Consider the following 22,538-nt stretch of genomic DNA (forward strand, 5'->3'; position numbering starts at 1 on the left):
AGCAAACAGGCAAAGTCCAAAAAGCAATCCAAAGTCAATCCAGGCGGCGAGAGAGTAGTCAGGAACAAAGCAGGAGTCAGGAAACCAGTAAATCAGAATATAACACACTGAGACAGTGATAACGTTTGTACCACACAAGGGCTCAGATTAGAGTGAGCAGGGGGTTTAAATTTGATGCCAAACAGCTGCAGCAAATAATCATCCAATAAGATAAATAGCTAGAGGACCCGCCCCCTAGCGTGACGTATGCTGTTGCCGGGTATGGGATTCCCGGCCGCCATGACAGTGTGCACGTGTGCGCACTTCCAGCTCACCGAGGACGAGCGAAGAACCCCTCCAGGACCCCCGCCGCAGACCCCCGGCAGGAGAGAGCGACGCCACGACGGCCGAGGATGGCGAAGATGGTGATCCCCGGCGGAGAGCAGCGCTGGAGGACCCGACGGAGGACGCCCCCACCCGAGGGAGCGGGACGCGGGACGGACGCGCGGCAGCAGCGGGGCCCCCCAGACAGACTCGCCGGCGAAAGGTGACAAGCTGGATATAACGTATGTTGGTTTGCCTCATGGTTTATGGTTATGGGACTTTTTTGGCGGTACTAATACCAAGACACTTGTATACATAACAAATTAGGCTGATATCCTGGAGCTTTTTTTAAACTTTCCTTCTAGAGAAAATAGGCTATAATAATTTATTCACCAACAACTAATAAATGCAATATTTCTAATGACAAACAACACAAACCTACAGTTCTGTTTTTTATAGCTGTATAACCTTGTTTATACATTAAAGTAAAGAGTTGTGTTCCTCATCTTATTCATGGGGTATAAGCATAAATGACCCTATGTTACTCTCAAACACTCTCAGGATTCCACACCCAGGGATAGGTGCGTTAAGGTCTGCAATCACATAATGATCTTTGAAAGTGAACGCTGCTCTTTAAATAAAATTGCTGTTATTAATTAAAAGTCCTTTTTCACCTAAGTCATTTAATAATAATGATTCCAGGTTTTTCTTTCTTCCCATTAGCAATTAGCGTTTCATAAGTCAGTTGCTAGCAGCTGAGATGATAATCACCAGCAGGCCTTCATCAATTTTCTTTTAATTTCTCCTCAACCTTTCCATCAGTTTTTTAATGACTTTTTCTCTGATGCAGATTTATTTGAAATGAGTATTATAGGCAATATTATGCTAGAAGCTTTGGTATTAAAGTGTGTGATTGTTTGCCTGTGGTTCTGTACAAACTTTAAAAATAGTGCAATAAATCAAATTATTCCATCTTAACTCCTAACAAAAAAAGATTAATTATGATTCTGGGGGGATGAAGGTAATAACAATGTAATAAATACTAGGTATGATTTGAAATTTAAAAAAAAATGCTCCCTGTACACATGTACACATTTTTTGCTTTAATCAAGGGTGATTTTTATGTGTATTCCCTGTTTCTTTTCAATGCTGGACTTTCCGTGCTGGAGTCCAAACTTTTTTTAGTGTGATGGCAAAATATAAACAATATGGTAAATTGATGGGTAGATGTGATGCCCCACTGCTGCGATTCGGGATGTTTGGATGCTGTCACTAAGAGGAAGTCCACTTTTTTCCATTTTGAATTTGTGCAACCATAGGAGTGTATGTTGTGTGTTTTTATTCATTTCCCAGGTTAGAGGAATTATTTGGTCACCATAAATAGAGTTTTGATCCTCACAAATGCCGGCGTTGCTCTTGATCCTTGATTGACACAGAGTTACAGACAAAACTGAGGAAATACTGAAAACCAGAACTGTTGGAGACATTGACATTTGGGAACTGTTGCCATCTATGAGTATGTTTTCCATTTCTACTGAAAACTTAGAAGATTTATAGCAGGGTTTCTCTTCCTGTGTAAGAAATCCAACATAGATACTGCAATAAAGTGGACTCATTATTAAATACAGTATATAGACTGTAGGACACCATTCAGCACCTTTTTGCCCTGCGAATGGTGTGGGGGGGGTTAGCACAAAAGTGACTTGTTAAGAGAATACATTGTCAAAATGCAGACATTTCGTGCAGCTAAAGTTTGGTTTAAAACCTGTTTAATGTAACTGTTTAATAGTGGGTGTTCTTTTTGAAAAATAATTATAGACCTTTTTTCATTACAATATATGGAATCATTAATTAAAAACAATTCTCAAATAAATGAAATAAAATACATAGGAAAAATAAAATTCAAGGTCTATCCATATGAGCAAACAATGACTTTATATAGGGCAAGTAGCAAAATTTCACAAAGGATTTCAATTTATAGACAGATTTGACTTTTTTTCAACTAGAACACCAACAGCCTTCAAGCCAGCATGGTACAACTACTAAAATGGAGTTTGTGACTTGAGTCAGAAGGTCTCTATAAGCATCAGGACTGTGATGTACATTTGAGGTCTATAAAATCATGTAACTTAATTCTGTGTAGTGTTTTACCCATCCTTCTGGTTATTAAAGGGTTACAGCCAAGCTGAAGCTTAACATTTTTGTAAGTTTAAATAACCCTGGGCTTTTAACAGCTCTGCAAATAAGGACTGTAATTTTCTAGAGCACTTTTGCTAAATCATCCAGTGTCACATTATTAAGATGCTGATAACGAGAGCCTTGCAATGTTACTTATAGTAAAGCATTTAAAAAACAAAATGCTTAAGAGGCTCTTCTGCTCAAGACCATTTCTGTACTTGTCACTCAAGTAGTTAGAAGGTAACATTTGGCTGTGGATGGTTTACTTGATTAAACTTAAGAAATGAAGACTTTCAGAGTTATACAGTGTTGGGAATAAGTATTTGTCCCCTTCCTGATTTCTTGTGTTTTTTCTTGTCGCATTTAAATGTTTCAGATCATCCATTTAATTTTAATATAAGACAAAGACAATGTGAGTAACTGTCATGCCCCTCTCACCCTTACCTGCTCTCCCCAGCTGTCCTCCGTCACTGCAGACCTTCCAAAAGCTCTGCGATCGCGCTAGCATGGTAGGCCAAAACTGCAGGCTAAAGTTCCTGCAGGGAGGACTTCCAGGTGTTGCGCAGCATAATGTTGCACACCTGTGGAGGGGAGGTGAAGCCTGTCTCCACCATCAACTATCCAACAATAATGTTCACACGCGTAAACAGTGAACCATGTGCTGTGGAATCACTCCTCTCTGGCGACCAATCCAGTGAGGAGCTTGTTCAACACAAGGGAGGAGTAGATACCTGCAGCACTATAAAACCCCCTCAGACTGTGCCCACTTTACTTCAGTGTTCCAGAACTTTGGTTCATGTATGTCCTTGGACTCCAGATTCCTGTTCTTCTCTGCTCGCCTTGCTACAGACCCTCTGTTATTTGACCTTTGCCTTTCCTATTGGACTACCCCGCTTGTCTGTTTCCTGACCCTAGCTTGGACTGCTGTTTTCTCTGATCTGATCAGTCTCCTGCTGCATAACCTAACTGCACTTGAGCTTTAGGACACAAACTGATGCTGGACATTCTCCTTCAGGAATTTCTAGGGCAGAGCAGACTTCATAGAAAGTGATGGCAGATCTAAAACACTTAAATGTGAAAAATATGTAAAAATAGAAGAAATCGGGAAGGGGCAAATACGTTTTTACAGCACTGGTATTATCCTACCAATACTTTAAAATAGGTCTGTAAATTTTTTCTGTTCGTAACTAGGCATAAAAATGACCGAACCCCTGAGAAGTATAGAATACTATGTGCCAGTTTGATTATTTTCTTCACTAGATTTGAACTGAGTTGCCTTTCAACTGTGGACATCTTGATGTTTTGTTTTTTTTAAATGGATAATCATTGAAGAGGGCAGCAGCCAATTTCAAGAGTTCACTGTTGTCAGATGACAAGGACTCTTCAGCTAAGCACAGTAATTTATGTTGATAAATTACAGCTGTCACTATGTCCAAGTCACTTTATGAAATGAGTTTCCAGGAGCACATGCATGCTGTATTCTGAGACAGACATCATTTCCTGTTTAAAAGTGAATGTTATATAAAATGTAAAATTATACACATGTGGTGCAATGCAATAGCGAAAAAACTTTGATTTATTGTTCATAAAAGTAATTACACTGTGGGATATATATGATCGAAATTCTAAGAAACTTTAGTTCAAGACACTTTTAAATGCAGAAAGAGGCACGTTTATTTAAAGCGAAAATATTTATTGCACTGTCTAATATGTAAGCAGCGTACCTAGAATATTTGGCACCCAGAGCAGATCCTTATGTGGCACCCCTACAACAAAAAATGTATGTTTGCAAGGATATTTATTTCACAAATTTGTCTCTGTCCTGTTGGCTGTCCACAGAGAAGTGGGTGAAGACTTTTTGGAGCAGCAGACAAAGACAGAAGAGAGAAGACAGAAGAACAAGAAGATGCAAGATAAGAAGCAGAGTTGCGCAGCACACAGGCAGGGATGTGGTGGAGAAGGCATGGAGACATTCTCAGGGAGCGTGAAAACAAATTAGGTAGAGAATGTGGGGTGTGAGAGAGTGTGAAAATGTTATTTCTAAATGTAAACAGCCCCCATTTTTAAATGTAAACAGCCCCCAGTCTATGATACACTATTTCTTGTAACATGCAAGTCGGGATGCTGGTGGGAAGTCCTGCTGACATCGGCGAGTTTTCCCACTGAAGCCAGTGGGCGGTCCCGCTGAGTCCCACATGCAGGAAAAGTGGTGTGGCTGGAGGGGAGGCTTCCACAAACCAGAGATGACCCAGAAAAGCAGGGCTTCAGCAGAGTTCCCAGGTATGGCCACAGGTCAGGCTATACTATAAATACTGCTTAATATATTTTATTTAAGACTGGTTTTATCTTTTCATGTTGCAGGATGATGGTTTATACATATTAAAATACTGTATACCTATTTTTTTTCAATTTCAGAAATTCTAGCAAGTCAGTGATTGAACAGAATAGTTATTTCCACTGTACTTTGTCACTAGGGTCAGTGGTTAACTTACCGAGATATTACAAATGAAATGAAGGTCTGTGTGAAGCTATTTATTAACATACCACACCGTTTTTCATTTTGAATTGGTATTCTATAATTTAAGACATTTTCAAGAGTTTTGTAAATGCAGGTCTGAAAATTTATCTTTCAAGAGTGCAGGCACAACTACTGTACCATAAAAGCTATAATGCAATTGGAATATTTTATTGAGGTTTTTTAATAGATTTATACTTGCCTTATGTGAGAAATATTCTGCTCATAATCTTTCGGTCATAGGGAGTTGAATTGCTGTGCATTATGTTGTGGTATAGCATAGACAGATAGTGAGAGGAAGAGAAAGTTGGGCAAATCTGTTAACCTCGGAATACATTTTGGAATAAGAATAGACAGGCATACCCCACATTAACATACACAATGGGGTCCAGAGCATGTATGTGAATGAAAATGGACTTAAAGTGAAACACTACCTTTTTTCACTTATTAATGAATGTACAGCACTGCAATCATCAAATCATTTCCACCACAAAATGCTCAAAAGACGATCAGAAGATGAACTGACGTGCTGGCGACATGGTGTTATGTGTTCGTTCTTGCAAGGCAAATGAACATAAACAGGGGAATGGTTGTGCTGCAACTATGTCCTTACTCGTGAGTGTCCTTAAAGTGAATGATCCATAAAGCTGAGTATGCCTGTAATTTAATAATTACATGATGCCGATTAAGTTGTTCCTATAAATTGTCATACTGATAACTCCCTGCCAAATGGTTGAGCTATGTGTAGATCTCTAGATATATCGCTAACTAACTGGTCATTTCTTGTAGCTGTTGCTTTAGGGTTACTGCCTTGAATGATTAACGGGTTTGTCTCTCAGTTTTTGTGTAAAATTGTATACCTGTACGGGGGTATATGGCATACCAGGGGGCAGATGTGCATAATTGGGGGGGGGGGGGGGGGTTGGCAAATAAAAGGAAATAAAAACAAATATTTTTCTAAATCATAGCTTTTATTAAATATGAAAAAATACTTTACGTGAATTAATATTTACTGGCAAAACTTTTTTCCTATAGGGTCGTCTTATATTCAGGCTTTTTCTTTTTTCCCAAAATTAATATTCAGATTTTGGGGGGTCGTCTTATAATCAGAGTCGTCTTATAATCAAGCATGTACGGTATATAGGCTATGCCATGATATAAGTGATTATCATCTACAGTAAAAGAAATCAATAATTTTATAGATATTTTTAAAAATTTAGATAAACAGAGATGGAAGCTATATAATTTTAAACTAGTGTTAAAACCCTTTATTATAGTAGACTATTTTTAATGTTTCTTAAACGGAAAAGGATTGAAGCAACTTGGCCCTGGAATTATGAACTATATGAGGAAGACTATTGCAACCCCCCAGCATGCCTGTATGAAGCTCATTGGAGTTGTAATGTTTTAGAGGTTGCAACTCTGTATATATTTTTTTCTTTTAGTGAAGAATTTTCTATCTTTGATTTTACCTCTATAAATTGAGTTAATCCTACGGAAGATTCAAGACCTAAATGTTAGATTATACATTCATTCTTTTGTGCATTCTATATTGTTTGCTTTTAAATCTTGAGCCTGTTGGAAATTTTGAAAGTGTCTCATGGCGGATATTTGGAATTGAATTGAAATATCAAATATATAAACGGCTGGAAAAATATTATTCAGTCACTCAAGTGAACTGCATTACTTTCTTTTTTCTGCTACTGTAGTTTTATATTATTATGATGTGTTTATTTAAATTATGTTAAAATAGGATCCTACCCAGTCTACAATGTATCGCAGTGAATCTTGAAATCAGGTAACTTTAAAGCACTGAGTGGGTTAACTGCATTAGATATTGATTGAGATTTTTTTTCCAGCTGAGCTGCAAGGCCCCAAATGATGGTAATTTAGACTTCATTCCCTTTCAGCTGTTGACTTTTCTGAGTGAGAATGACTTGACATTAATAACCTGAGCTGTAGCAGATGATGACCACAAGCTTACATGTCAAGCCAGCAGCTAACAACAGTCATTTTTGGACACAACTTAATTCAAAATGGATTTCTACCAAATACTTTAGAATCTGACCCAAGAACTATTTATAGAGGCAATCCATGCTCCAAAAAAAAAAAAAAGCAACGAGATATTATTTAAGGTTTGTGTTATTTACAGTGCTTATTTGAACGATGGAAGAAATAAATCACATAAAAATCTGTAGATAATTCTTTTTCCACTTGATGTGGCCCAAGGCAAGCTAAGGCAGAACCAGAATCCCAACTCAACTAGGGTACAAATATTGAATGGGAGCTGGTGTGCTTGACTTGCGCTCCTCCCTTTTGAGTTATCAAACTACTAATTGCTTAGTGTTTACTAGCCTTAAAAAAGTTATGTTTTGTGCATGTGTACAAGGAAATGTAAGCTGTCTTGTCTGCTTTGGTATTATCAAAGAGTTGAAATGTTTTTGTGAGCTCAATAGCACTGTTACAAAAGAGAGGGGAGATACAAAATCCCCCAAAACAGTATACATAATTTATCAGTAATATGAACACACAGTAACACACCGGTACAGAAGGAGATGATGGCCTGTCTGTACTGGAACCAGCAAGCATGATAGATTGTGCGCCTTCTGGTTTCGCCACCAGGGGGCTATGTGCTTGCTGAAATTCAGGTCTTGCTTATGTCCAGTTTGTCACTGGTTACTGACACATATGAGGTCCATAAGGCAATTTACCTGTACCTGCACAGAGACACCTACCAGACTTAGTACCCACAGCCCTGACATGGTGCTTCTTACAACCTAATAGGAGGTTGACAGACAGTGAGGCAGAAAGTGAGGGAGTACTTAGATGACGGTAATTGAAGCAAATATCATGAGGTCTGGAGAATTTGAAGGTGGGTTTTTTTAGTTATAATATATAGGGAAATGGTTAATACAATGAAGCAGTTAATTCAAGAAAACAGCTAAGGCACAGATGAAATCTTGGAGCTGTGAGTGGGAAGAAGTGGTGAAGGGTCAGAAGAGTAGAGTGAAAAGGTATTTATAGATAAGAATAGATATCTATTTTATCTTGTTTAAGTCTAAGTAGGCAAGAAGGTATTCTGGAGGGTACTGGGAGCCATTGGGACTTAATAATTTACCAGTGGGTATTTGATGCAGTAAGGTTGTTTTGTGAATATTGTATTTCCACTACAAAATGTATATCATTTGCATACTCTTACTCTCAACATGGCAACAGTATCACAAGACTATAGTGTGCTAGGCTAAAATAAGTCCTGGAAAGTTCTCAAATACAAAATCCCCAAAATAGCACAAAAGGTAAAACAAAGTACAGGTACAATGTTAGTCAAGCACCCTAGCCCCACACAGCCAAACTGTACATATAACAAAGATATTGTAAGCTGCACGCCAAATAATAAGTAAATGATCAAACAAAAAATTTTAATAGTATAGAAGCCCTAAGAAAGATATTAATAGACTATTCCAGCATTGCTGCCTTTGAATCTCAGAGAAATGTGCCACAGAGCGACAGCTCAGTTGAAAGAGCTTCTTTTGCATATTTTGTCCTGAGATTTCTTCTGCATCTTATCTTACAATTGCATTATAAATATAATACTTATTTGCAAAAGTACAAACATTTGCTTTTATAAAACTATGAAATGGATAGCTGCTTGAATCTCAATAAAAATACTCATCAAATCAGATACCTAAAGCTGATTTTACAAATGTTTTGTGACTATGTTTGATAAAAATGATTATCTGTGAAATATAATATAACACAAACTTGAATATTAATTTAGGAAAAAAAGAAAGCCTGAATATAAGACGACCCTATAGGAAAAAAGTTTACCCGGTAAATGTTAATTCATCTAAACAATTTTTTTTTAATAAAAGCTATGATTGAGAAAAATATTTTGGTTTTATTTCCTTCTATTTTTCAACCTGCCCCCCAGTTATGCACATCTGCCCCAGAAATGCCTTATACCCCCTATATGCCACTGTGCCCCATGATATGCCTTTTAACCCTCTAAATGCCACTGTGCCCCATGATATGCCTTTTAACCCTATATGCCACTCTGGCATTTAGAGGGTTAAAAGGCATATTATGGGGAAGAGTGGCATATAGGGAGGTTTAAGGCATTCAGGAGGCAGAAGGCAGAGTGGCGTATAGAGGGTTAAAGGCATTTCTGGAGGCAGAGTGGCATTACGGGGGTTAAAAGGCATTTCACAGAGCACTCTGCCTCAGAAATGCCTTATGCCCCCCATTTAACACTCCCCCGCCCCCCCCCCCCCCCCAAACTTACCAGTGCTTCTGACTTCCCTGTCATGTAGCCGGGGCAGCGTGTAGATCCCACGCACTTACGCTGCAGCCGGAAGGAGGCGTGGCTAGCAGCGGAGGTTGTCTGCGTCCATCGCGCAGACCTTCCCCGACTGTCAGAGATCAGAGTTCCCCGCACCGGTACAGGAGGATCCAGGTCCCCTGCAGCTGCGGGGGATCTGGATCTTAGTCGTCTCATAGTCAGACCTATTTGAGGTCTGATTATAAAACGACCCCGATTATAAGACGAGGGGTATTTTTCAGAGCATTTGCTCTGAAAAAAACCTCGTCTTATAATCGAGCAAATACGGTAACTCAACCTACAAACATCTCCTCAACTCTGCGTTTTTGGATTTAAAATGTAAACGTGCTTTAGCTACATCAGTCCTTGGCGGGTGATTGTACGTGGTGGGTAATTGGGTTCTGTTTGAGTGACACTTTGATTCTATGCAGCAATGAAACACCATTACTGTTCTGTCACTTACATTTCTCCACAGCTTGCCATTCAAAAAACTCTGCTGTTTCTCCTTTGAGCCGTCTGTGATATACTACATGCATAATATTTTCAGAGGCAACGGTGTGATGCAATAGTACAAAGTTATTGTAATTAGGAAGAGTAACAATAGGACAGGAATCACACACACTTTTCATATCATTGAAAATGGTAATGCTACAGCTGCAAAAGTTTAACCCATTGCTTGGCTAACATATCAGGCATTAGTGCAGGATAGGTTAAGAGCTAGATTTTTTAAGTAAATGTTTTTTAAGAAGAAATTCTATGTATGTGTATGTATAAGTGTGTGTGTGCGTGTGTGCGTGCGTGCGTGTTAACAGCAGGGCATAATATGCTCCCTTCTTTCTCTGTTACTTAACCTAGTCAAAACAATAGTCAGCTGAGCTTAAATATGAAAGTTTCCTGAAATTCTCTGCCATTACTTCAGATGTCTCTGCACCTGTAGGAGCCAGAGTAGAACCCACTTTCTGCCATAGACACCATTGTGTGCAGACTTGGACCGGGCACTAATTGTGCAGACTTTGACACACCTGGGTGTAAATACAAGCCTACAAGCATTGTAGTGACATGCCTATGTACAATATATTTATTCATATCATTAAATGTGCCAAAAAAGGTGTTATATGAGTTTTCAGCCAATCACAAAGCACAGTGCAAGGGCTTGAATATGATAATGTGAACACACATTAGTAAGAATTTAGTAGCATAGAGGTTTTAGTGCACTGGCAATTTTTTATGAACACTCTTCCTGAGTTAAAAATGACAGATACTATGCTTAACATTAACATAATAAACATAATATTACAGAATTAGCACATTCGTTTTCACTAGTCACATCTTTTGCACTCTTTTGCACATTTATTGTAATTGCAATTTTGAGAAACTACCAAAGGGGTCCTGTGTTGTCTATGAAGTAAAGTCTCGTACTTTCCTGGCAGATTGTGTCTGAAGTAGAAATATGTCAAGCTCCTACCAGAGAGGAGACAGCAGCACCTGTCACTGTCTACAAATCATTACTGCTGAAAAATGTCTCACACTTAATCATCACTGTTCAATCAAAAAGTTTAACAGAGCCACACTACTGTATGTAGCTGAGTTATTCAGCTTTACTTGAATCATATGGGGCTATGTTGTGCATGGTTTCTTATTTTTTGTGTCTGTACACGCATTGGTTCTTAGGATTGTATGGGGGTCATCCTGAAAAAATACCCTTTCCCCAACCACAAGAGAATTTTTAAAACAAATCTATAATCCAACCATTTTTGTCAAGGTCTCTGGAGATGTCATGCTTACCAAGTCAGACTGGTGGATAGAAAAATATCTCAGGGCAAGTGGGGGTCACTGGCAACAGTTTGAATACTAACCTATTATGTGGAACCGTGTCAAACGCCTTGGCAAAATCCAAATAGATTACATCCACTGCAACACCTTAAGATACTTGAACAACACTGCTATAGAATATTTAAATAAAAGTTCCAAAGACCTTCCATTTTTAAGAATATTTCTTAAATGTTTTTTTGTTGTAGTGTGGAGCCAAAACAAAAAATCAGTTGGACAAATAAAGTATCTTGTTGATTGTATTCATCCTAAATTTAGTCTCTTGTGTGTCCTCTATTAGGACCTTTGTCTATGTGATTCAAAGTTGCTGAAAGCCATAATTACTTTTCTGAAAAGAATGATTGGCATAAGTAAAGATATTCAGGGATGAATCTGATATAAATTAACCTACAGCTGAGCATTGATTCATGGAAAGTTTATTGATTATCTTTTCATCCAAAATAAATTATGTTTGTTTTCAGGCACACAATCATCGATTGTAAAGCTTTTTAAAATATTTCCTTATTAGAATTCATTTCATTAGATTGACTTTCCTTTTGCCTTTTAAAAACAAATCTTGGCAATTGTTCCAGTAAAGAAAGAGCAAAGTATGTAATGTTGTTATTATTGTGATCAAATACAGAAATCACTACATTTTTAACAGTACATTTATTTGGTAGTTCAGCAGGAGTTTACTTCCCCAATACTGTCACATGTACTAAAATCTGGAATCTTCTACCCTATTACATATTACATGGAAGCCAAATCTAAACTTTGGGGAAGACATTACAGTATTTCACTAATCTCAAGATATTGCATATTTCCTTCATCTCTAGTTGTGGTAGATACTTCATCTTCCCATTTGCCTTCATAGGATTTGGAGGGGCAAAATCCGGCAGCCAGACTAAATTCCAAGATTAATTTAATTTAACCTTGGGTAAGGCTGGCACCTTATGACTTGGGGGGGGGCAGGAACAACTGAGTTGCCCCACACACGTCCAAAAATTGTGTGCACAACAGTTTTTCCCAAGAAAAGAAAAAAATAATCATTTTTTTTTAAACTTTATGCGGCGTGGATATTATGCGCACAAAATTTTTGCTCTGTGAACATTTTTGCACAAGAGAAATTTTCTGCGCACGCCAACTAAGAAAAAATAGATGGAACATTGCTTCCAATGTTTTACTATTAAGTTAAATTCACCAAAAAATTTGCTTTTCACCCCTCTTTATAACCCATTTATGAAACACATATCCCTGTCTCCCTCAGTGTATCACAATGTTTGACAGCTTTAAAATAATATTTGCAGAAACAGAAAAACATTTTACATCTTAATTTACCTAAATACAAAATTAGGTTCTTTTTTATATCTAAGTGACACTAATAAAAAATAAATTTTAAATAAGTATCTATAAAACTTCATTTTAAAAAGTGGTTAAAAGTGCTCAAAGTTAGTTAACAGGTCATATTCAGTTTACTAGGCTTGTTTTTGGCTTTATTTTTGTCGAAAAATTAATGACACAGTGTAATATGTAATATGTTGTTCATCTGAGGTTGTATTTACCTAATAGAATTTAAAGAGGGTTTACTTCCTTTTTCTATATATACTCAACGGTTCTAAATTTCTGGAATTTAAGATCCCTCAGCCTCTCAGCGCTGTCAATTGTATAGCAAGCTTGTTACCTATAAACCACATGAAAGATAAAGGTATTGTATTTTCTTCCACTGGAACTCCAACATGGCCTGCAAGAAATACTGCAGTTCCCGTTATCTTATTCAGGAAATAATTTTGAGAGTGCGGTGAAAAATGACTTTTACTTTCAAGACTCACATAATAGAGCTGTTTGTTATGGTGTTGTGTCACCCTTATGTTGTAACGGGTTAACCAAGGGAGCTGTAGTAACTCCCAGAGATCACCAAGATGTATCCTCCTGTTTTCCCCGGAATCACATCCAGCACCTGTCAGCATGCAGACCTTGGAACCCTGCTATGTGTTCCCAATAAGCAGACACAACTACCTTGAATTGAGTACAGCAGGAATGAACAGTTTATTGTTGTAAAACATAGACTCGTATATCCACAGAACTTCATTAACATAAATTAACATTGATAAACAGGTACATGTAGACAACCCAACCTTTAATCCTTTTAAATTGCTGAATCTCACCCTGGCAGTAATCCTGTTAATGGGATTAGTTTACACAATGGAGTTCCTGCCTGTGCAATCTTTATTTGGCAGCCAGGCTGGAGCCATCTCTGACTACCTAGGGGCCTTGTATGACAGGTCATTCTGTCACATATGTAACTTCATGGATTATGCTGCATCCCATATTGGTCAAATTCCCTTAATCCCATTGCAGAGAATGTGGAAATAAGGACCTTTCTTCAATAAATCACATTCCAGTATCGCATGTTCTTCAGAAACACAAAATGTTACATTTAAAAGTTCAGAACAGATCATATGAATATAATTTCTAGCAACATTATTGAGACTTTTTTGATCAAGACTGCATCCCTGGACCCTCACAGTTTGATTATCATGGATTTCAGACTGATCTGTTTGGGGAGGACTTTAAATATACCGTATTGGCTCGAATATAGGCCGCACTTTTTCCCCCCACTTTAAGTCTTTAAAGTGGGGGTGCGGCCTATATTCGGGGTCTAGCGCCCGACAGGGTTAGGATACAGATCCCCCGCAGCGGACCTGCATCCTACTCCCCGATACGCTTAAACAGCCTCCCCTGCCAGCACTTTCCACGGGGGGGATGCCGGCATGGGAGGTTGTCTAAGCGCATCGTGCGGATGGTCACCGGCTGCGGAGGTTATTTACCCGCATCGCCGCAGCCGGTGACCGTCCGCACGATGCGTTTTACCTCTGCCCCAAGACTTACCAGAGGAGACTCCCGGGTGTCTTGCGCGGCCGGCGGAGGACATCTACGCAATACGTATTGCGTAGATGTCCCCCGCCGGTCCCGCAAGACACCCGGGAGTCTCCTCTGGTAAGTCGGGGGGGGCAGAGTGGCAGCATATCTCGGGGGGGGGGAGGAGGAGGACAGTGGCAGCATATCTCGAGGGGGGAGGAGGACAGTGGCAGCATATCTCGGAGGGGGGAGAGACAGAGTGGCAGCATATCTCGGGGGGGGAGACAGAGTGGCAGCATATCTCGGGGGGGGAGACAGAGTGGCAGCATGTTTTTTTGGTGCTTTTTTAAAGAAAAATATTTTTCTTTAAAAAAGCACCAAACTTTTAGGGTGCGGCCTATATACGGGGGCGGCCTATATCCGAGCCAATACGATATTTATCCAGTTAATGTTTCCTAAATGTCCCACTGCCATTAATCATATTTTTGTTCTCTGCCTTCTCAGTGTCATGAACACTGACCTTAGCTGAGGCAAGAGAAACCTGTAAATCCCTAGGTGGCCTCCTAGGGTTGTTTATTACTTTTTGGATGATTTTATGCCTTCTATAATAGATCTTGGCAGGACGACCACCTGTGCTCAGATTCACTGCTGTTACAAACTGTCTCCTTTAATCTAATGATAGATTTTTATTTGGAAACACATTTATTTGACACATCTTGTATGTTTGATTAGCTAACATCTACCATAGCACATCAAACAAATAAAAAAAGCAACAAACTGGTTTTATTGGTGCTTCCACACTAATATCTCACAAGATTTGTCATAGCTTACTCATATTTAGATTGCACAAATTCTGTATTTACATGAAATAAAACTATATCGCCTGAACATTCTTTCTTCTTTCTCCACTCTTCCCTCTAGCTCTCTTCTCTTTCTTGATCCCCTCTGTTTGCTATTATGTTATTGCCCCCCATACACAAAAGAATCCTCAACAAATCCCAAACAAAATCTTTACAGACGTCAAGAGGTAAAATAATGGAAATCAGGAGTAACTGAATTCAAGCTGATACATTGAGTATTTTTATTATTTTATAAACTACAACTTTCCTCGGTGTTTAAGACAAAAGCAAGCCGCCCGAACAGGGACTTGAACCCTGGACCCTCAGATTAAAAGTCTGATGCTCTACCGACTGAGCTATCCGGGCTCTTTGCAAACTACTTCAGATCATGTGACTCGGCTCTACGTAATTGCATAGGAATTCAACTCTGAGAGAAGAATGATTTTATTAGTGTTCAACATACTTGTATATAACTCCTGGGGTATGGACTATAAAGTGTATTAATTGGTTTTCCAAATTTCGGTTTGTATATAATCTATGCTGACTAACTGTGTAATAGATAACAAAAATGTTAAAATACATGTATTCCTGTTTATTAGATAAAATACTGCTTTACCATTCCACTAATGTGTATTTTTTTTATATATATTTTTTTCTTTAAAATAGCACCAAACTTTAAAGGTGCCGCCTATAATCGAGCCAATATCGTTATATTTTATTTATATTTTATAATATATATCTTTTTTCAAATCACATGATTCAACTCCATGGCAAGTCTAAATACCAGACATCCCAGGCTATTCAGTGGGGAGATGGGGAGAACTGATACCCTGGAATAAAGAGATGGTACTCTTACTTTAATCGTGCATGGGACTTGGTTCTTATTAGTCAGCCAATTTACATTGAAGCTAGACTTGGAGGCAACACGTCTGTAACATTTCACACTTTGCAGAGGGCCGTAGTTGGAGTCCCAACTTCAAATGAGGAATTCAAGTTGAAAAACTCTTTGGCACCACATTTCTATACAATCAAGTTAACCCCTCTCATGCTCTATCAGGTAGAAAATGAATGTATGTATTACACAAATAGACGTGACAGATGGGTCCTAGAATTGTGTATTTACTACTCAATACTACTCAAAATCCCAACAGTGAGTGAGGAGTACCAGAGGCATCTGACAGACATTGCTATAAAAATCTAAAAATTACATTGGTGGTGAACCAGTGAGTTATTGTCCCCACACAAAATCCTCAAAAAAATCCTAAACAATATCTTTAGAGGCGTCAAGAGGTAAAATAATTGAAATCAGACTATGTCAGGAGTAACTGAATTCAAGCTGATACATTGAGAGTATTTTTATAATTTTTTTATAAATTACAACTTTGTGTTTGAGACAAAAGCAAGCTGCCCAAAGAGGGACTTGAACCCTGGACCCTCAAATTAAAAGTCTGATGCTCTACTGACTGAGCTATCCAGGCTCTTTACAGGCTGTTCCAGATCATGTGACCCAGCTTTACGTAATTGCAGAGGAATTCAACTCTGAGAGAAGAATGATTGTGTTAGCCTTAAACATATATCACTCCTGGGGAATGGACTACAAAGTGTATTAAGCATTGTTAGTAATTATGTGGTTACATTCAATGTGGTATATAGTTGCACTGAAACTTTTTTTTAACCCCTTAAGGACCAGGCTGTGTTTTACTTTTTGTACCCTTTGGGACCGAGGCTGTTTTAACACGTTTGCGGTGCTCGTGTTTAGATGTAATTTTCTCCTCACTCATTTAGTGTACCCACACAAGTTATATGTTGTTTTTTTGAAGAAAAGAAAGGCTTTCTACAGATACCATTTGTTTGATCATATTATCTAATTTCCCATAAAAACAAAATATGATGAAAAATTGGAAAAAAACAAATTTTCTGACATTTACCCGAAAAATCTTTTTGCCTCCTAAACTTTTAAGTTGTATTAAAGATTGTTAATAATTAGGAGATAATGTTGAATGCAGTGTGGACTTGTGTTTGGTTCAAAAGAGAGCCGCCCGAACAGGGACTTGAACCCTGGACCCTCAGATTAAAAGTCTGATGCTCTACCGACTGAGCTATCCGGGCTCTGTTGCATGTGTTGACACCATCTTTGAACCATGAGTTTGAGTATCTGCCATTGTATAGACATATTGGTGTATTATTACCATTTCTAAATTTGTAGCACTGATGTATGCCTTTAAGTGCTAACCTTCATGAGCATTTTGTTAAATGTAGCTTTGCCCTGCCGTTTTTGCAGCATAAAGAGTGCACCTGGATAATTCTTGACAAAACATCCACAAAGATTGCACCTGCTGACTTTGCAGACCTTAAAATAATAAATTTAACCGTGAGGTGGATTTATCCAAATAGGAAATATGCATCTCTGCTGATTCGGCATATTTAAGCCATTAATCCACTTTGCAGGATTTTAATGAGGCTACTGATTCGGCATTATCTTTTATTACACAGTATGTGTTGAATGCTAGAGGTTATGTCTGTTGTTCTGTACTTCTTATCATTAATAATTATGTTATAGGCTTTGCCTATAATCAACAGTCTAGAGGAAGATCAAACCAAATACAACACTGAAGAAGGATATTATGTCTAATGGGGGATATAGGTTCCTAGGTATTAAATAGATTATCGAAATATATTCTATTGTTTAAATCACAGCATTGCCTAAAGTGTAAATATTTGTTAGATTAATGTAGAAACAGACACATATCTTTTGTTTTGTTCAAGATGCTTATTATTTGAGTGTCTGTATTAGTATTCCCTTACGTCCTAACTGGCAGCACAAGAGGGGTATTACTGCCCCTGTGAACAATTAGGACAGGTGGAAAATTAATGATTTACACAATTAAATAAACAATTAACTCTCTTTACCCCCCCCCCTTATAAAGGGAACTCCACCCCTAACCACAGTGTGCTTTTTTTCTGTCCTTTGGACATATTGGGACAGGTGGTGGTGGTCTCTGTGTGAGACCTTGTGTTAGCTTGCTAACCTTTATTTTACTTTTTTCAGGTGCCCTCCTGTTTGGATTGTGTATCCTAGTTTTATCTGCTGCCCTGCTGTGCTGCAGGACGGCCTCATTTCACCCAGCATTATCTGTGTGTTTGTGCTGGATCTATACCTGACTGGTTTGGATATCTCCTCCCAGCTGCTTATCTTCATGTCTGCTGATCTAGTCTGTGATGTTCTGGAGTTTCTCTATGCCTCCCTGTACTCGTTTTAGCTGCTGAGGGGGAGGAATCCATTTCTTTTCCCTCAGTAGCAGTAGTAATCCCATAGAAAGTTTGTTCTTACTTGGATTCCTGATTTTCTTTTGTAGCGTCTGATGTCACTTCCAGGGGGGGAGCCTTCCTAGAGTCTCCTGTCTATCTTTGGCTTTGTGTGTTATCCTTCACTTGCATTTTCAGGTGGATAGAGGAAGCCATCAGAGAATCCTTCTTAGCTCAAGGCTTGCCTCCTCCCGCCTTTGTCCGCGCTCACTCTACCAGAGCGGTACCTACCTCGGCTGCTGAGAGGGGCCTCATCCCTCTTCAACATATTTGTGCTGCAGCCTCCTGGAGTTCTAATTCCACTTTTATAAGCCATTATAGGCTAAATTTAAGACGTTCGGAAGACCCTGCCTTTGGGCGGTCTGTTCTGAACGTCGTTCAGCCGGAAGACCCTCCCTCATAGGTAATCTAGCTACTTCCCCTCTTGTGCTGCAAGTTAGGACGTAAGGGAATCGTTAATTTCTAACGATAATTTGTTTTCCCTTAGTCCTAATGGCATCACACTAATATCCCTCCCTCTTATATTTTTTTTATTATTCTTGTTATAGCACACTGTGGTTAGGGGTGGAGTTCCCTTTATAGGGGGTAAAGGGGGTTATTTGCTTATTTAATTGTGTAATCATTAATTGTTCACAGGGGCAATAATACCCCTCTTGTGCTGCCGTTAGGACTAAGGGAAAACAAATTATCGTTAGAAATTAATGATTTTTTGTCTGAGTACTTTTTCTGATGCCGGCACCAGAAACTTACAGATTGTTAGTTTGTCCTGTTTACTTGTTACTTTTCTTCTGTTCCATGTATCTCCAACTTGATAGCCTTTATTACTTTAGTGGGCAAAAAACCCATCCTGAGTTGGCTACTCAACAGGGAATTGTGAATTTTGGGGGGTCTCTGCCATAGTATGTCTTGACAGACTAGAAGTAGCCATGCGTTACTTATTTTAAGAAGAACTATATTCCCATTTGGATTTTAGGGATTTGTGTTTACACATGAACATTTAGGTACCCTTAAGTACTTTACAGATAAAAGTTTGGTGCTAGGTATTAACATTTTGTATGTCCTATATGGATATATAGTTTTGAATAAGTATTGTTATGTAACCACAGGAGGAGTATCCTCAGTGCAGGGCTTCAGGTACGGACAACCAGCAAGGAACCAAAAATGAAGAGCCAGGGTCAGACAGGCCAAGTTCAAAAACGGGGGAGTAGTAAAAGCGGAGTCCAAAACAAGCCGAGGTCAATGTAAGGATCAGGCAGAGTAATCAGAGGCAAGCCAGGAGTCAAAATACAGGAGTATGCTAAATAATTACAAAAGCCCATAGAAGCTACAGGGAGACTCTATAAGAAGCAAAAATGAAACCTACTGAACGATTTAAATAGCCTTCATACCAAGATAAAAATGGCGTCTGGAGGTGCTACTAGGATTTCCTCTGTTGAAAGCTGCAGCTCCCCGTGAAGGTAAGTCAAAGGTGACATGTTAAGAAGGATAAACATACTGACATATTTTTAATTATCTTTGAATAAGAATAACCCTAATTTGAGAGTTCAAATAATGTTCATATCCAGAAGCAAACTAATTTTCTTCTTTTACAATTTCTTTTTCATATTGTGTTTTGTTCAGCATTACAGAACTAAGACTTTTATCGTTTTAATGGTTTGATCTGTTGAGTTTTGTCTCTAGAAACTAAATTGAGAATTGTGCACCAGAAGGCAGAATTGGTTTCCTAACGAGAATGCACCTGCCCATTAAATTGGCAACTGTATCTTCACATTTTGTAAATTGCCATCATTTTCCAAAATTGGCAGACATTCTTTTTTTTCTCTCCTTCACATAAATAACAACTTGTGTGAAAAAAACCCATCTCTGAATAAAACATAAGTGCGTTTAATTGTCAGAATGTAGAAAGTCTTACTTTTGGGTTCTGTTTGGTGGTTTTGAATTGTATATTTTTACAGAACACCCTAGTTGAAAAAATGACACATTACCTTTTATTCACATGCTCTGATGGCACCAGATGACACAGGAGGAAAGTGGTGTGGTCTTTCTGGTTTTCGGCATGATCTCAAAAACTAAGATCTGTGCTAAGATGTGACTTAAGTTTAGTTAGAAATCATGGCTTTATTTAAATCATGCTTATTTTATTGTGCTTATTATTTTAAAACACATAACTAAGGTAGGTATGATCACGGTGGAGGACACTGATGTCATAGACAAGAACTAGGAAGGTATTAGCCAATGTAAATTGATTACAGTTGTTTACTAATGTGGATTCAAAAGGTTTTAGGGTAGTTTTTTTTACTGTAATTAGATTTTACAGCCCACTAAATGTAGGTGAAGTCTAGAACACAGAGGCAAAGTAATATTAAGCAAGTATCTGCTTCTGAATGTTGTTTCAGACAGACCGAAGTTACGGTAATCATTATTTCCAATCCATGGTATTTCGAAGGGAGCCCTTCCCCCAAATATGATACATGGCCTCCTTGTGTGACCCCCTAGCCAACTATAAGCTACCACATAGTACTTGCAGTCTTCTGCTTGAATTGGCCTTTCGCCCACCTGCTTACATTCTGCTGCCCAGACATACTAAGAGAGAGGGAGGCTGTATGAAAGTTTCTGATATACTATATATAGCCCATATTGAGCAAAGTGCCGCCCCTTCAAAAGTGCCGCCTGGGGCCACTCGGCTCCATTGTAGGGCCGGCCCTGATATACAGACACGTTACAATGTTCACAATATTGATAAAACATAGTCTGTTATAGAATATTTAACATATTTAACAAGGGACACAATTGATATATTATTAAATATATAGTTGTATTCAAAACTAATATCAGTATGGAAAAAACTGATACATTCAGATAATCTCACTTCTAACAGGAAAAAGGAGACTCTGGTCTGGGATTACTCATCACAGTTTTCTTAGCATAAGGATAAGCCGAGCTACCTTTAAGGTCAGTGTCAGGAAATGTGAGTTCCCATGAGGTACAGTGACTTAGAGTTTCTTTGATAAATCCCCATCATAGTCTTTGTTCTTTTCTATATATCACAGTCTATTTATGTTCATTTTGTTCAGAATGAAGCAATTTTAAAAGATTAACAGTTCCACCTAGTGGTAGAATAAGAAAATACATAGCAGGTAACTGGTGAGACAAAAGGTGAAATAAGCTTTACCGTTTATTGCCAGTTCGTATTTTTATGTAATACCAAAGGTGTTGCCAAGCCTTCTTCTATCACAGTGGACTACACAGAGAGATTTCATATACTGTCTTGTTTAAACGTAGATTCAGTCTGCCCATTCTCCTCTGACCTCTGACATCAACAAGGCATTTTCATCCACACAACTGCCGCTCACTGGATATTTTCTCTTTTACGGACCATTCTCTGTAAACCCTAGAGATGGTTGTGCATGAACATCCCAGTAGATCAGCAGTTTCTGAAATACAACCATGCCATGTTCAAAGTCACTTAAATCCCCCATTCTGATGCTCGGTTTGTCTTGACCACCTCTACATGCCTAAATGCATTGAGTTGCTGCGTTGTGATTGGCAGACTAACTTTTTGTGTTAACAAGCAATTGAACAGGTGTACCTAATAAAGTGGCCAGTGAGTGTATACCTTTAAATTAATTCTTAGCAGAATTGAAAATGGTGTCGAAAAATGCCAAAACAATGTCCCTTGTGAAATAGCTTAGGCCTTCTGCTTTTTAGAAGTATATGATTCTGAACCCATTTGTTATAGCTTCAAAATAAAGCTGCATGTGTCTAGTAAAATAACAGTATAGCTGAAGTGCTGAAAACATTCCCAACCTTAAGCATCAAAAAATCAGCTCCTATCATTTGAAGGAAAGCGCCTCAGAAGCTTGTTTTTAGATTATATTGTTTTTTCCTTGCCATTCCAGGTGGCACATGAGAAGAGAAGGCTCCACCTAGCAGGTAGGACAGGAAATACTATAAAAAAAGGAGACCTCCCCCTTCCTCCCCAGTGTTGTTTCCTGCCCTACCCAGGTAGTGGTTAGGCTGAAGCTTACCTCTACTTCCTTTTTTTTATTTTCTCGGAGCCCCGGGGGGGGCGTCCTTGTTGATACCCGGCAGAGGTCCCGTGTGGATCCAGGGTTCGTGCAGCAGCCTCAGAGGCTGCAACTCCGCGTTTATCGCGGCAACGCACACGAGGCTCATCCCTCGTTCGGCTCTGCCCACAGCCCAGGGGGCTCACTGGGATGTGTATCCTCGGGCTCCGGTTCACTCCGTCCCGGGGAATCCTCAGAGTGTGGCACGGCAGGAGGAGACCTCTAACCGGCTGTGCCGGTTTCTCGGCACTCGTTCATACTCCACTTCCGGTGCAGCGACCCGGGGTCATGAGAGGTCAATTGGCTGGGAATTTCCGGATGTGAGGTTTCCGGTCCTGGGCACC

At 38.9% G+C, this 22,538-nt stretch overlaps 1 protein-coding gene and 3 non-coding genes across 4 annotated transcripts in view; 1 reads left to right on the top strand and 3 right to left on the bottom strand.

The window, feature by feature from the left end:
- The window catches only part of LOC149300658 (thiamine pyrophosphokinase 1-like), a 173,900-nt gene that overhangs the window by 146,716 nt on the left and 4,646 nt on the right, over nt 1–22,538 (top strand). The window lies entirely within an intron of this gene.
- Nucleotides 15,115–15,187, bottom strand: TRNAK-UUU (transfer RNA lysine (anticodon UUU)). Its single transcript has one exon. It is a non-coding gene; the product is annotated as a tRNA-Lys (tRNA).
- TRNAK-UUU (transfer RNA lysine (anticodon UUU)) lies at nt 16,227–16,299 on the bottom strand. Its single transcript has one exon. It is a non-coding gene; the product is annotated as a tRNA-Lys (tRNA).
- On the bottom strand, nt 16,858–16,930 carry TRNAK-UUU (transfer RNA lysine (anticodon UUU)). Its single transcript has one exon. It is a non-coding gene; the product is annotated as a tRNA-Lys (tRNA).

Source organism: Sceloporus occidentalis, unplaced genomic scaffold (genome assembly GCF_023333645.1).
Source record: "Sceloporus occidentalis isolate IW3139 unplaced genomic scaffold, rSceOcc1.0.p SCAF_23, whole genome shotgun sequence".
Classification (NCBI taxonomy): Eukaryota; Metazoa; Chordata; class Lepidosauria; order Squamata; family Phrynosomatidae; genus Sceloporus; species Sceloporus occidentalis.